Raw genomic sequence first — 17,448 nt, forward strand, 5'->3', positions numbered from 1 at the left:
ATGGAGAACAAATTACTGGTTTCCAGGGGTTAGGTATGGCAGGTATGGTGGTGGCAGGTGAGTGAGGTGGGTGTGACAATAAAGGGGTAGCCCCATGGAGATCTTTGTGATGATGGAAGAGTTTTGTATCTTGATCATGCTGATAGCTGGTATTTACACCAGTCTATGCATATAATAAAATGGCACAGAACTGTACAAAGATATTGTACAAATGTCAGTTTCCTGGTTCCAATACTATAACATAGTATTGGAATATGTAACCATTGGGGGAAACTGGATAAAAGGTACCTGAGATTTCTCTATACTATCTTTGCAACTTCCTGTCAATTTGTAATTATTTCAAAGGCACACTGAAGCCCCTTTTCATCCTGCCATATGAGGAGGCATGGTGACTTCTCTTGGGCAGAATTCTCTGAGATAACTCAGACTGATCCACAGGGATACAGCATCCTTACATCACCGAAAGCAAGCTGGAAGTGCAGGCATTCCCACCATGGTCCTCTTACTGACATTGCCATCAGAGAAAGCTTTAACCAAACTCTTGCCTTAGGTTTATTTAGGCAAGAGGCAGGCAACGCAGGCCATTTACTCCCAAGATCTCTGTCACTTTGCTCTTCATAGGACCCCAGAGTCTCCTCACTTGGCTTGAGGAGGAAAACTCTCTTTCTCTCCCTGCATGGGTGAGCAGAAACGGAAAAATCTATCTTCTCTAGTCTTGTGCAAGTCAACTTCCTGGTCTCCTATTACATACAGGCAAGAGATGGTGGACTGCAGGACCCATACCCAGTTTTGCCATCTGTTAGCGAGCTAACATAGATGGCTGGACTCCTTTCTTTAGAATATGTTGCTACCTAACACCCATTATTCTCAGCTTTAAAGCATCAACCAAAATGTGGAGAGAATTGGAACTGTTGTATGTAATGTCCTGTTAAATAATATTATTCCCATTTTATTTACGTTCCTGAGGTTCAAAGTGGATGAGGAATTTGTTCAAAGTCACCCAGCTATACAACTGTATATGGATTTTAAGAGCAGTGGTGGGTGAGAGACAACATCTAGGGTGAGGAAAAGAGATATGATTATATTTAGTTTTGGTATGTCAATGTGTGAGTAGAGGAGAATTGGTTCAATATGGTGCTAGTTGGGAGACTAGAAAGGCAATAAGAAATAAGTTATCTTTGCAATTTTTTTTCCTGAGTCTCTTAGCCCTCCCATTCTAACCTATTAACTTCCAGCACTTTTTCATACCACCAACTCAGGAAACCCAGCCTCACCATAACATCCTAATAGCCCTTAGTGTGTTCTTACTTAGTGCGATGACAACAACGATCATTTAAACAACTGTAACTAGTGGGCTTTGTAGGAAGGGAAATTTGTTTGGGAAAATAATTTGAAAATTTGAAGGTATCAGTTAGGAGGTACCTGTAAAACAAAACAAAACTGCTGAAGTATCATGTATAAGAAGTGGAACAGGAATTCGGGGGTGAGAAAAGCAGAAATAAGGGGAGGGAGGCAGAGAACAGAGAGCGGGGGCAGGAAGACCAGGCCTTGGACCTGCAGAGTGGAGCAATAGTGAAGGACACGAAGAACAAAATTGTCCAATAGCCATTTGACATTGCTTGAGGTGTAAACCATCTCCATCCCCTCAAACCTTCTGTTAAGGCTTCTGAACATTGCTGGGGAAGGGGGAAATCAAGGACAGAGCAACTTTTCCAAGACCACGTTGGTGAGCAGCACAAAGCAGAGAAGCGGTGTAGAAAGAGGGGAGTAAGACCGAGTATAAGAACTCGAGCTTAGAGCGAGAAGTGGCTCGAGAAGCACAGCCCCAGGAATTTGCAGAAATCTTGAGGAGAGCTTTAGATGTCCCACTGGATGTTGCAGAGTCAGCTTGAGCTAATTTAATCCAAATCTTATGTGACAGGGCCACTGCAGCTGACATCTGGGCTGCTCTCAAGTAATCAAAAGTCCTTTTAAGAATATACTTTGTCACTTCTTCTTTACTAAGCTTTTTACCCAACTTGCTACAAAGAATAGTTTTGAAACTGCTTTTACTTAATTGTCCATGCCTAGCCTTTGTGAGAAGGTGCTAGAGAGGAACAAAATAAACACGAGACAGTTAGATTAAGGAAGAGAGAAGCAAGTGGTGTGAGTAATATGATAAATTGATGATAAGCTCACAATAATTAAGTCTGATCAGTGAGTTAGCAGAAAGCTTGTTCAGTATATATGTTTGAGTGTCTGCATTTGAGAGCAGTGCTTCCTAAATTTTAATATGCACTCAAAATGTCATGATAATTTTTTTTGTGGGGTCGATGGTGGCTGATGAGATTCTACATTGCTGACAGCTTGCAGGTGGTGCGGTTGTTGCTGGTCTGAGGACACTATTTTGAGTAACAAGATCTCAGAGCATGAGGCAATAACTTCCTAACCCAGAAGGTCATTAATGGTGCCAAAGGAAAAAGGAAGAGATGGAAAATAGGAAGGTAGACGAGAGAAGGTTAAACAACAACTATAACAACAGAGAAACAGGAATCTCCAGTAAGAGGAGGAAGAAGTCACTAGCGATGGTTCCAGCACTTCTGGAAATTTATTGTAATGATATAGGGTGCTTTGCTCTCTGTTAAATAGCACACATTCTTTGTGCCTTCACAGTGCTTAGCTTTCAGGGGTCAAAAAGCAAATGTCTGATTCTCTAGTCCTTCAGTAACATTTATTCATGTGTATGATGTACATTGAGCATCCCTAATCAGAAACAGTCTGAAATGCTCTCAAATCTGAAAACTTTTGAGTGCTGACATAAAGGCACAAGTAGAAAAGTTCACACATAAGTCCTTAACACAAACTTCGTTTCATGCACAAAATTACGAAAAATATTGTCTAACATTACCTTCAGGATATTTATATAAAGTGTATGTGAAATCTAAATGAATTTCATGTTTAGACGGGCCCCATCTCCATGTCTATTACATATCTCATCATGTACATGCAAATGTTCCAAAATCCAAAAAAAATCCAAGATCTGAAAAACTTCTGCTTCCAAGCATTTCAGATAAGGGATACCCTATGTCTATGTATGTGCAGACGTGTTTTATTTTTAATTTTTTTCATCAGCCTACATCATGCTTTGAAGTGCATACGTGTTTTAGACATAATTTTGCTAATTGGAAACAAATTCTTCCATTAATATCATCCCATCAATGTTACCCTACTGTTGTAACTTCATAACGTTTTTTAACCCTAAATAGTTTTGTAGTCTGACAGACAACTTTAATAATGTAATACAGCCGAATTTCCACCTAAATTGCTCATGCTGGGTAATGCACATGTTCATTGATGCCTGCCTCCTGTAACTTATTATGCATATAGAAATTAATTAGTCAATTGAAATTTGCTTTGGGAGAAAGAGTCTGGTGGTGGCAGAAAGGGTGACACGGAGCCAAGTTTCATACTTGTGAGGTTTTGTTGTGATCTGTCTGGGACTCACCAACAATATACACCAGGGTCATCGCACTCCTGTGGCCTCCTGGCATTATGGGTAGTGAATATGAGTGCTACGAGGGATAGTCATGTTATTGCTGGGATAATGGATCTCTATCCTTAATCCTGCTCCCTCCTCAAAATACATTTACATTCCTCCTTTCATACAGTATAATTTTTTTCCCCATTTTACCAATTCCCAGTCTTTTCATCATCTTAATGTCTTTGCATTTAGAATATTCATCTATGTCTCTATCCTTAACTGAAGTAGACAATTAAAAACAATACAGATATTGATTTTTTTCTTTTCTATTCCTCATTTTCATGCAATAATTCCTGGAAGGATCAGCCAGTTTGCTTGTCACCTCAGGGGTCCGAAATGCAGAGTTCAGAAGTGGGCAAATGTGAAGGATTCAACACATGAACTCTTGAGAGTTGCTTGATATAGGAGGTTTGGGGTACAAGGGAATCTCTGGGTTCACCCCTTCTTACATCTTAACCCACTGCTAATTTTACAGAGGGTGGCAAAGGGGGATCAAAATATATTTTCTGGATTTATTGATGGCCAAGTTGGATTGAAGAACATAGCAGGAAGTCATGCTATATCAAAATTAAAAAGAGGAAGTTTCCAGAGATAGAGTGAGAGAGCCAAAAGACATTGGAGACAATATATAGCAATGTCCCTTCCTAAGCCTGGTGTGGGGGTGGGAGTAGAACCTCTGGTGGAGGTGTAAAGCGATTCTAGAAGCCCTGGCACTTTCTTTCCTCTTCTCCTGCCACCTTGGGAAGACATCAGGTTGGGTATGTTCTTTACAATCTCCTCAGATCTGAGGAGGGGTCAAGTAAGGCCCAGGGGCAGAACTGCTTTTAGGCCCAGGTAAGGGGGTCCCCAGCCCTCAGTCCTGTGCTCTGCAGGCCCCCACTGTTGCCCTCTCCTGGCAGTGCCATTCTCCATGGAGACAAACGGAGGAGCCCATCCTGGGGCTGTGCTCTCCTTTTGGATCATGTTTAGAAATTCCCTGTCCAAATGTCCTTGAGCCCACCGAGAGGTTGTGTGGACTTCTTCCTGGGTGGGCTGGCAGGTGTCTCTCCTCCTGCTGTGCCCCCTTCCCTGATGTTGGATCCTGCCACTGTTTTGTAGGCCTTTAGGCAATTTCTTGAAAGAACTCTTCTCTTATTCCAACAAGCCTATTACAAATTTATTTTTCCATAAAAACCTGAAACTTTAAGTTTTGTCTGGCCTATGTGTTTTGTTTTGTTTCATTTTGGGTTGGTGTTGAGAGATGGCCAAAGCCTGGATATATGCAGTGGTGGGGGTCAGGGGTATAATGGATCTTCGACATTCGGTGTTGCAATGTGGGGTGGAGATGGAGACAAGAGGAGGGGAAAGGGGGCAAACCACAGGCAGATGGCCAGTTTTCCTAGAACCCCAGGTTCCAGTACCCCAGGCTCCAGAAAAGAACCTTGAGGAGTACAGGAATTTTAGATTAGAACATTTCAGAATTGTTGTAATGGTGTATTTATCACTATAGGAGGAAATAATGTATTTTACTTAGTTTATTAGCTTGATTTATAGTTTTAAAATATTTAGACATATGGTATGTGGGCTTTTATTTGTATTCTTGCCACAGGCCCCACAGATGTTAGAAATAGGAAAAAGAGAGTTCCAGTTCTGGCTCTTTTCTAGGCTTTATGGAAGAGGTAGAGTCTGGATTGCTGAATAACAAAACACCCCAAACATAAGACACTAAGATGACAAGTTATTTTAATACGCAGACAACTTCTGGGGATCAGGAATTCAGAGTGAGCCCACAGCAGGGACAGCACCTTGATGTCTGGGAAAATCCACTGGGAAGACTTGAAGGCTGGTGGGGACTCAATGGCTGGGGCTGAATCACCTGCAGATGCCTTCCCTCACTCATCTGGCCATTGATGTTGGGTGTTGGTGGGGAACTCTGCTGGAGAGTTGGCTGCAGCCTTTACATAGGGTCTCTCCTTGTTGCCCAGGATACCTCCCAGCCTCATGGCTGGGTTGGGGTGAGCAGCTTGAGAAGGCAAAGAGCTGTATTGCATTTTATGACCCAGCCTTGGAAGTCATATAGTGTCACTTCTGCTGTGGTGGTAAAGTCATCTAGGTTCAAGTGGAAGAAATATAGACCCCTCCTCTTGATGGGAAAAATGTCAAAAACACATCGTATAAAGGGTCTGCAAGATGAAAAATACTGTTAAGGCTACTTTTTGAATATGGAACCTGTCACAATATTCTTCGCTTAAGAGAGCATGGTAGACATGGATTTGGGGAGAAATCCCTGGTGCAAAATTTCCAGGAGGATATTGTGAGTTAATTCAAGTCAAAGGCTTAGAATAGTGCTTTGGCATATGGTAGGACTCAATAAACAAGCAGCTGCTATTTTCATTGCCAACACTGCTATCATCATCATCATCATCATCATCATCACCATCATCATCGTCATCACTATGAGGAACTTATGGAGGTGGTTTGATCATCTATATGAGGGAGGAAACTGAGGCCAGACAGGTGATGTTTTGGGTGTCACCACACAATTCCATGGTAGTTCTGTGTTTGAATTTGGGCTTCTGACTTCTATCAAGGAACTCTAAGGTGATGGTTTGAGGACTTTGTAAAGAATGGGCCGTATATTCTAAGACTTTAAATTGGCTTAGGTGACTCTGGATCTCAGTCACCGCTTTTGTTTGTCTCATGTTAATGACTTCAGAGATGATTTTGTTGGATTTTTCTGATATCCTATTAAACAAAAAACAAAAAACAAAATGAGGGAACAATTTTTAAACTAGTAACCCAAAACCTTCTCTAATAAGGTGTCCACGAATTCGGACAATTTAGATTTTTTTAAAAATCAGACCTTTCTTTTTTATTTGGAGACAGTATCTCTTAAGGCAATTATCAAAACAAGTTTGTAGGGGGTGATGTTTAACTATTAGAGGAACCAAACTTCATCTATGCAAAAACTATATATGCACAATGACATAATTGCAAGATTTTGTCTCTTGTTCATTAAATTCTGTCTCCAGAAACTCATTTGGCAGTACTTGCCTATCTAATGGTGTTTAGTATTTGAAAACTAAGCAATTTCTTTAAAGAACCCTTCTGTTAGTCCAACAAGCCTATTACACATTTATTTTTCCATAAAAATCTGAAACTTTAAGCTTTTGTCCGGCCTATGTGTATTATTTTGCTTCATTTTGGGTTGGTGCTTAGGAGCTGGTCGTCCTCTGAGGGAACATGAGGAGCACAACCAAACCAATCAATATCCACTGATTCTTGGCCAAGTTGGGCTAATGGCAGGGACTGTGACAGATAAGAGCAAATCAGACATCAGTTTGTGCTTCGCTCCTGGTGAACCTCAGTGTTTGCTCTGGGGATCCAGGAGCAACTCAGGGTGTCAAGAATATAGGTCAGCATTACCTTATGTAACTGTCCCTCTTTGTGTTTTCAGGTAGGAGGCCAAGTCAAAGGTAACTGTACACAGAGGTCATTCATCCAGATCAAGCCTGGGGCCTTTCCAAGGAGGCAGAGTCCAGTTGATGTTGGATGTTCACTGACTGCTGTCAGCAGATGAGGGGGACACTGATGAAATCTTCCGCTCGGGTTTTCTAGGCAAAAATGGCAGCTCAACTATTTAGATCAACAAACTGACCTTCCTTTCTGAGGAAATCTTCTGGAGCCAGACAGCTTGGGGTCGCCATTTACTATGTGATCGTAGGCAAGGAGGCCTCAGTTTCCTCATGTATAAAATGAGTATAAGAATAGTGCTTGCCACACAGGATTCTTAGGAGGTGAAATGAGTAAGACACGCAAAGAGCTGAGAACAGTGTCTTGCACAAAGCTGGCCCTCAGGAAATGCTGTTTAAAAGGAAATACCCAATACCAATAACAACCATTTTTTGAGAATTTGCTGTGTTGTAAGCATCATGCTAAGCTTGTTATGGACGTTACTTAATTTTTTTTTTTTTTAAGCAGTGTCTCACTTTGTCACCCAGGCTGGAGTGCAGTGGCATGATATTGGTTCACTGCAGCCTCAACCTCCCAGGTTCAAGCGATCCTCCTGCCTTAGCCTCCCAAGTAGCTGGGACGACAGGTGTGCGCCACCACTCCCAGCTAATTTTTGTAGAGATAGGCAGGGTCTCACCATGTTGCTCAGGCCATTCTCAAACTCCTGAGCTCAAGCTGTTTGCCTGCCTCTGCCTCCCAAAGTGCTAGGATTACAGGTGTGTACCACCGCACCTAGCCTGACATTACTTAATTTTATCCATACAACAAAAACTCTGTGGGATAGCTGTTTTTAATCCCCATTTCACAGATGAGACAACTGAGGCACAGAGAAATTTCAGAATGTGCTCAAGGTAACACATTAATAAGTAAAAGAACAGGAATTCTAACTCGGTTTTGTCTGGCACAAAATCTCCTCACCACCCCATGGCACTCTGATTAAAACACAATAAAACAAAGCAAAAAGTTATCTTGTCATTAGCATGCTTGATGTTCCCTGAGAAGGCTATTAGGTTATTCGTAGACTGTACACTCTAACATGGAAGAGTTGTAGCTGTGATTTTTTTCTAGAACAGTTTATTTAAAGGACTCTTTCTGTAATTCTAACCAATCTATTGCAAATTTATTTTTCCATGAAAATCTGAAACTTGGAGCTTTCGTCCAGCCTATATGTTTTGTTTTGTTTCATTTTGGGTTGGTTGTTTAAAGAGCCCGTCTTCCCTTGAGGGAACATGGGGCATGACCAAACCAATCGATACTCATTGATCTAGTTTGATGCTGTGTGCAGAAGACGCCGAAGACACCTGATAAAGGCTTTCTGTTCTGGCTGCAATGGTTGTTGCTGATGGCAGGCTAAGTCGGAACCTCAGACGTGTCCTGCAGAGTGGTGGGCAGGGACGCTGCACAAAAATGTCAGCCTGTATGTTCCAGGAAGCTCAAGCTATGGGTGGTGTCCTGGATGGTGGGGGAGATGATTTAGAGAGTTCCCCGCCATGAATCCTAGATGCCCCTACATTTCCATCCAATATTCAAGAAAAGACCAAGTTATTTCTTTTCAGGTCTGCTAAAATAAAGCTGAGTTACCTTTTTGATTACACGTCCCTCCTCGAATACTTCTCTTTTTCTCTCAAACCACAAGGGAAGATTGATAGCTGGAATGGAAAAACCCTGGTGTGGTCTCACAAATACTGGTCTAGGCTAGGGGTGAGGGGCAGATCCTCCTTCCTCATCTGTTTGTTTAAAGATAAAGAGGCCCTTTCAGTCCACATGGGGTCCAGTAATTTAACCGTGAACTATATTAATGGCTGCCAGAAAGAACCTGCTGTACTGGGCTGAGTCAGGAGAGACGTGAATCTCAGGTTCTCACCAATCCTGGCCAAGCTTCCCCAGACTTCTCAGTTTTAAAATGTTACCTTTGAAATATTTATTCTAGTGTCTCATACACCATGGATTTTATTTTTTATTTTTACTTTTTCGTTTTGAAAGCCTCTTGTGTTTCTAATACACAGAGATCCTGGAATTTTAGATCTGCAAATAACACTCCCTGTTCCAAAGAAAAAAGTCTTTTATTTTTCCTTACTGGAATTTTTTCATTCCTTCCCACCCACCCCACCCCCATTTCTCATTTCCTCAGGAAGCGATTTAGCTGGAGACAGAGGGAAAGTTTTCCAGCACACTTCCCCCGGCCCCCACAGACTCATGCACACCCAGATAGCAATCTAGCACCAAGATATGCTGTAATCGACTCAACGCTGCCCGTAAAGATTTCTGTCTCCAATGCCCTGAAGCATTTGGAAGGCCTTCTGGTGAAGGCAGCCTTCATCTGTGCTAACACCCGTCAACCTCCAGGAATCTTAGGAGGTCGCTAGGCTGGCCCCTGGATATTGGCTTTTTGCTCTCTGCTGTCGATGAATGGGAAAAAGAGTCATTAGAGAGCTTCCCTGGATGGGATGCTTTTGCGGGCTTTCTGGAGTAAGGGATGGTAAAGTAGGGACTCCCTGGAACTATGGGAGTGTATTGTCATTCTTTCGTAAAATAAGTATTTGAGAAGTTTAGCATGTCATGTATTTTAGGTACTGGGATATAACGGTGGACAAGACCACCAAGGTTTCTGTTCTCAAGTTTATTTTCTAGTTTTCAAGAGGAGAGGTGTGTTGAGTAAGGAAGGCAAAACCAGGAGGATACAGGTGAAAACCAAGAAAACAAACACATGAACAAAATACATTTTGTTTTTAGTGATACATGCTACGAAGAAATCAAATAGCATTTTAGAATAGTGACTGATTTTCTTTCTGCTTGCAACGTTTAGGACACCTCCTTCTCTGATACTCCCAGACACTAGTACTGGGAATCACCTAACATGCCTTTAGGCCCTGCACGTCTCATTAGTGGATGCCTTTGTCCTATCCAGAGTGAAGGTTCTACATTTTTCTCTGAAGATGAAGTTTAAGAACTTTTGTGAGCAAGGATTTGAGGTTTCATGCAACATGCTGAGAGGTAGAAGAGTAGAACAATGCAGAATGCTTCAGAAACCACTGTCTCCTCTGTGGCCCCAAACAAATGGGGAGCTTTTTAAAATATTTGAATGGCCAAGAGAAAATGAATACAGCAGAATTATTCCCAGCTGCAAGAAAAATGTTACCTTTAACCAAAAGAGACTTCCCTGTGTTATTTGTTCTCATGACTCATCAAGTCTGTTGGGATCAAGTCTAATCTTTGTCTAAATCCAAGAAGTGTTGGTTGTCTCTAGAGAAGGCTGACTTTTCATTCTGGTGGCCAACACTCATCTTCTCAGAACCGTGGGAAATTGTTTCTGTTGTTTCTTAGTTTGCTCTTTTGCTTTCCCTTTGGATAAAACAATTTTGTAAGCTCAAGGGGAGGCCTCCAGGAATCAGAGGCTGGGGGAGTGTATTGGAATCAGAGACAAAAGTCCTTCCAAGACCGAGCTTACACTCCGCTTAGTTACCACCAGATGTCAGCAACTCATCTGATTTCAGTTCTCTAGCAAAGGGAAAGAGCCAGGAGGGGAAAGGACCGCCCGGGCTGACATCAGCTTTTTGTTTGTTTGTTTCAGGTGTGAGTTAAGGAAGTTGTCTGCTCTCAGGAAAAGTGCTAACAGCTCAAGCAGGATGGTAGCCTGAGGACAAGTAGGACACTCTAACGCGTTCACGGGATGGAATTCTTGAACTAACACTTTAATTTGATTTTTTTCCTTTGTCAGCATTATTTATAGATATCAAAGTTTGTCAGGCAACTATAGCTTTGTTGGGAAGATTTTTAAGGCCAAAGGCAACTAACAGATAGATTTGCTTTCAGCTTTTTTTTTTTTTTTTTTTTTTAAGGAATCTTGCTAGGCTCTTGAGAAAAACCTTAAGAAGGAAAAGAGAAGACTGAAAAATACACACATTATTTCAAAGAGAAGGTCTACATAAGGCACACAAAGGGCAAGAGCTAATTAAGACCAGCTCCTGTGATGGTTATCTATTTTGCAAAACTGGGTTAAGTTCTCAATATAATAAGTGTGAGACAAATGTCTTCAGTGAATTAAATGTCAATATAGCTACAAATGCCTTCAGTTCTATGGAGGAAGCCTCCTCATTAGTTTATGGGTTTTATGTACCACTATAATGGATTCTTCAGGAAGCCAAACTCAGGGTGCAAATACAATAACATCATATTTATTAATAGTTCTCAGATTCCTAAGGGCTCCTGTGGCAGGGATACCCCATGCATTCTTCTTCTTCTCGATGGGGTCTTGCTCTGTTGCCCAGGCTGGAGTGCAGTGGCACGATCTTAGCTCACTGCAACTTCTGCCTCCTTGGTTCAAGTGATTCTCATGCCTCGGCCTCCTGAGTAGTCCATGCATTGTTTTCTAAGTCATCCTCCCATGTATCTTCTTCCAATTTCAACTTTTATTCTTCTAGTTCCTTTATTGATTCTGTACTTCAAGGTCAAACCTGCATCAGTCACTCCATTGTTGAGCAAGTCTGTGTGCAGCTAGAAGTATGGAGGAGGCGCCAAGTGTGCTCCGTGGCAAGTCTCTCAGGCTGGTTACGGACTCAACTCCACAGGCTGACATTTGAGGTCTGAACTGGCGCCTTCATGTAGGCTTGGGGTCTGGGCCTTGTAGGGACTTTGCCAACAACTCCCTCACCAAGGCCCAGTTTGGGGCTTGCAGGGTGGGTGCTGAAACTGTCCATTGACAAAATAGGACATCACCTACCTCTCCAACCTACTTCCCATCTTTCTCATGAACACATCTCTCACATCAGCCTCATTCATCCATTATGGTCCCCGAGACTGTGCCAAGGACATTCCTTCCTTCAAGTCTTTCCTTCAGCCAGCTTTCCCCACTATCTCCTGGAACTGACTTTGATCTCACTTAACTTCAGCTGATGGTTCAAACTCTACTTCTTCCCTAGAGTCTTCACATCTTACTCCAGCCTGATGTTATTTCACACCTCTTAATTCCTAAAGCACTTGCTGTATCATAATTTTGGTACATTGACACATTGCATTTTGGTGAAGTCAGGGCCTTCAGTGCATCCGTCACTGGAGCAATGCACACTGTACCCACCAGGCAACCTCCCATCATTCACCCTCCCCTACCCCACTGAGTCTCCATTGTCCATCATTCCACACTCTGCTTCCCATATTTTTAATCCTTTTAGTTAACAATCTTATATCGCATCATATGAATATTATATAAATACAATTATATACCAATAATATAACATGTAATGTAAATATGCTATATTGCCATCTATATTAAGTAAACGTATTTCTTCCACACTTTATTCCAAAATACATTGTAAATTTCTTGAAATCTTAAAATAATTTTTAGTCAAGTATTTTACTTATGGTAGGATGCGTAATAGGCACTCGTTAATTGAAAGCAGAAATGTTCTATTTGTTGATCTCAGTTTATATGGTAACTTCCAGAGTAGACATCCCTGGAAGTAAATTTCTAAGATAAACAAGAAATGGAGCCTGGAATTCTTTGCTCCTTCCTCATTTACCGCTCCATTTGAGATCCTTAAATGAAAAAAGACCGAGAGAAGTTCGTGTAGTTCAACCTCCACCCCTTTCTCCGAAGGCTGTGGTTCCTTTTGACAATGAGGAACGCCAAGCCTCAATTCCCTGAGGGTTATTTGACCTGCTAATTATATGCAAAGACTCAGGTCCCTAGTAAAAGACCCGACTTTCTTGTCACCTGGGAAATGTCAACAAATGACATTATCTCCCTTTGAGGGATCTCTGTGTCTTCTGGATGGACAAGGGGAGTCAATAGGGAAGCCAGGTGAGTCAGGGGCCTTGGAGTACCAGAGACTGGGATGGGTGGGGCATTTAATGGTGCTCTTCTTGTAACTTTGCTCCTGTTGCTGAAACTTAAAAAATTGATCATCGTTCCTTTATCAAGAGAATCTTGAAAGGAAAATCACCTTTTTGTTTTCTAACTTGGAAATAAAGAGCTACGATAAAACTTTGACGAGCATGTGTAGCATCATAACGTTGTTCTTGCTGGCTAGACTAAAGCCACATCCAAGGCCACCAGTGTGCAGTGGGAGGCCGTCCCTTCTCTGCCTCCTGCTAAATTAGGCTGAGGTTAGTGAAAGGCAGTGTGGTTAGTTGATTATGATAACTTACTATTCCATTTAGCCAGTGCTTGCTGTGAGCTATGTGCTTTACATCATTACCTTATTTAATCCTTACTGCAACTCATGGGAACATATTAATTTCCCATTTATAAAAAAGGAAGTTGCAGTTCAGAGAAGTAAAGAAGTTTGTTCTGAGTCACACAGCTTATAAGAGGTGGGGTTGGGTTTCAAATCCAGGCAAGGTATCAAGTGCCTTAGATTCTGATCCTGACTTTGCCTCTATCTGGCTACGTGACTTAGGAAGGACAATTCATAAAACTTATTTGAGTCCCTGTATGTTTTTCTTAAAGTGAGGGAACTGGGCCAGATGGTCTGGAACTGCTCTACTCGACATGATGGTTCCTTGCTGCATGTGGCTGTTCAGCACTTGCTGCAGCCGATCTGAATTGAGAAATGTTGTCAGTGTTCACTACACACTGGATTTCAAAGACTTAATATAGAAGAAAGAATTTGAGGTATCTTAACGGTATTTTTAAATAATGATTACTTTTTACAACGATAATGCCTTATGTAAAGAGCTAAATAAGCTATATTATTAAAATAAATGCTACCTGTTTCTTTTTACTTTAAAAAATGTGCTTCCTGGAAATTGCATGTGTGGCTCACACACTGTGTTTCTTTTCTTTTCTTTTCTTTTTTTGAGACAGAATTTTACTCTGTCACCCAGGCTGGAGTGAGGTGGCACAATTTCAGCTCACTGCAACCTCCGCCTCCTGGGTTCAAGTGATTCTCCTGCCTCAGCTACCCAAGTAGCTGGGATCACAGGCACCTGCCACCATGCCCAGCTAATTTTTGTATTTTCAGTAGAGACAAGATTTCACCATGTTGGCCAGGCTAGTCTCTAACTCCTGACCCCAAGTGATCTGCCCTCCTTGGCCTCCCAAAATGCTGGGATTACAGGCGTGAGCCACTGCGCCTGGCCCTCACACTCTGTTTTTATTGGACAGTACTTTCTAGACTTTCCTAATGACTTGTCTCTGGAGGTCACATGTCTCAAGAACTGGTGTTTCTTTAGGTGTTCTTGGATCAGGAGTTGGTGATGAGAGTAGGAGCAGAAGCTGAGGCAAGAGCACAGAGGCAGCCGGAGCTACCCAGGGAAATGGCACAAGTTCTGACCATGGGGACCCAAACTGGACACTCAGTTTTGCTACAGATAGCCTTGCATTTGGTAGCACATTGATTGAACAAGCAGGTAAGAATGTAGTTTTGCACTTTTCAGCAGGACAACCATCATCACATTCACAGGTGAAATTCTTCACCTGTACAATTTAATTTAATCCTCATAGCAACCCTATGGAAGTAAATTCTATTATGCAGATTTCACAGATAATAAAACTGAGACTCAAGAGAGATTAAGTTATTTGTCCAAAGTAAAAAAACTAGTTAGTGACAGGGCTAGGCTCAAATATCAGTGTCAGACTCAAAAGCTTATGATTACATATGTTATACAATATTACCTAATCCAAATTCATTTTCTCCAGTTGTAACCAGGCAAATAATGGACAAAAGCATCTGCTTTGTGTGTAGGATATTGGTGCTGGGAGAATGTCCAGGAGGCCTCTGATTCTGCTCAGAGATTATTTATATATCTTTGAGGGCTTGTCTATCATTATCCACTCCTCAGGCAGAAGTGCTCCAGTGGGCTTCCAGCAGTTTAGAGAACACTATGCTTTCTAGGCCCTTCAGTTGAAGAAAGGCAGCAATGATGCACGATGAAATTAATTGTTTACCATGTACAAAGCTCTACCAAACAATTGGCTGAAAGCTGAAGAGTTTGCCTGCAACTTGAAGGTTTGTTATCCAACCACTTTCAGGCTCTCAGATTTGGCAAGTAAAGGATTGGAGTGCTAAATTTCCTTCTGGAATGTGATGCTATGTGCATCAGTCATGGTCGAACCAAGAGACAGAAACCACACAGTAATTTGAATATTAAAAAGTTAATGTAAAGAAATATCAACTATAATAGGGGATTAGAGTAATGAGAGATTGGCCTGGAAAAAGTAAAGAGAACTCTAAGAATATAGGAATAACAGATACAAGCAACAGACGTTACACTCGAAATTGAAATAGAGGCCCGAGGAATGTCCTCCCTTATCCTCCCTGACCTCCACTCCAAAGGCTGAAATCCAGACATTGTGGAGAGAGCACAGCCATGGCCCAATGGCTGAAAGAGGAATACCTGCACTTGTAGAATTTGCTCTCTGGAACTTGCTATAAATCAACTCTCTAGGGTGCCAGGGAAAGCTGTTCAGGAGGCAGTGTCTCTCTGGAGGCACTTACTGTGAAATTACCAGAGGTGATGGGGGAAGCTACCGGAAGTAGGATACTGCTGGCTGCCGCATTTTGTGGGAGTCTGATGTTAGAGAAGCTGCCTTATCTCCAGGAGCTGAGTGCTGGGGTAGCTGCATGCCCTGAAGGAGCAATGCTTGAGAAGTCACTTGTGCTTCATTAGCTGGCTGCTGGAAAAGCTGCCTAAACTGCAGAAGACTAGTTCTGAATAAGCTGCCTACTCTGCAGGAGATGGGTGCTGGGGAAGCCATGAGTGCTGTGGGAGCCTGGTGCTGGAGAACCCGCCTGTGCTGCAGGAGCCTGCTAAGCCAGAGCATCAGAACCAGAATGGAAACTTCCTTCCTACTGCAATGTCTCTCCAGTGCTGTCTACGGACAAGACTTAACATTGAACCAGCTGGCAAAGGAAAAATGTGTACAGGGCCCAGATCCATTTTTGCAAAGCAGGCAATGAAGGGTGAATTTGGAGGTGCGAGGCAATGAATTGATAGTTGGCACATCATAGAAGAATGGTCTTTAAACTCTAGTATACTTAAGCAATACCTGGGGGAGTATTTGTGAAAACTTCAGTCTTGGGTTTTCACATTCTGGTTCAATGGATCTAAAGTTAACTCCTGGCATTCACAGTTTTCAGGTATTTCAGGTAATTATGATGGCTGGTCTGCTACCACCAATTTTCACTTAGATTATTATAAAAGCCTCCCAGTTGGTGTCCTTGATTCCCTTCTCATTCCTCTGTGATCTATTTTTTTCACACAGCAGCCAAGTGATTCTGTTAAAATATGAGTTAGAATCACCAGGCTGCTCAAAATCTTTGGTGATTCCCATCTCACTAGGAGAAAAAGCTCAAGTCTTTACAAGGGCCTTCATAATTTGGATGCCCACTACCTCTCTCTTACTATTCTCTCCCTGGTTTACTGTACCTGGGCCATACTGGCCTTCTTGTTGTGCCTTGAACACTTCAGGCACATCCTAGCCTCAGAACATGTGCTATTGCAGTTCTTTCTTCTCAATGGGCTCTCCTCCCAGATTTCTGCAAAGCTCACACACTCACAGGCTTCTGGTCTTTTCTCAAAGGATACCTTTTCAATAGGCTCTTCCCTGACCACCCTATTAATAAGTGCACCTTTTTCCTCCCTCTTTCACTCTCTGCACTCGGGACACTCTGGGATTCCACATCGGTTGATTTTTCTCCAAATCACTCCATATCTCCGTATCTAACTTAATATATGTTCCACTTATTAATTTTGTATATTTTCATTCTTGTTCCACTGGAATGTAAACTCCATGAGATAAAAAATTTTTATATGTTTTGTTCATGGTTGTGCTGTCCAGGGCATTGAATGGTGCCTGGGACAACAGTTGCTCAAAGAATATTTGTTGAATGAGTAAGTGCAGCCTGCACTTTGAGAAACTTCTCTGTAGAGTATATAGATCATAAGGCTATTGTATGGCCAGCTGAGGGTCACAGTAGTTTTCCAACACTTTAAAATCATCATATGTGCAAACACTAGCATGAGCCTTTTCAAGGAGCTGCCCCTCATGAAAATAGAGCCTTCTAGAGCAGTGTGGGTAGAACGGACAAATAGAAGGTTCCTCCACCTACTTAGAAGGGTAGGAAAGCATCCCAGCTTGTCAAAAGAGCATGTGCAGTTTTAAACAGAAAATTACAATTATTCAAAATGACTATTTTTGAGAAAAGTCTGCATTCTCAGGCATATTTATCTTGGAAAGTTTCTACAGACCTCTGCATTTAGAAGACAAGTTTCCAAATACAAATACGGCAGGTCTGTCTGTCTTCTTCCAAGAGCCAACTTTTCTTGTTCTTGGAGGAAGGAAGCATGCCTCAGATTGGTACTTCCTCTGGGCTCTGGAAATTGTCCTCCATCTCCATCCCAATCAAACCTTTCCCGCCTGCTCTTAACGCTGAAGGACTGAGTGAATTCCAAGTGCGGCCTTGCCGAGTGAGTCATATCCCCATTTCATGTGATTT

This window comes from Pan troglodytes, chromosome 1 (assembly GCF_028858775.2).
Source record: "Pan troglodytes isolate AG18354 chromosome 1, NHGRI_mPanTro3-v2.0_pri, whole genome shotgun sequence".
NCBI classification, from domain to species: domain Eukaryota; kingdom Metazoa; phylum Chordata; class Mammalia; order Primates; family Hominidae; genus Pan; species Pan troglodytes.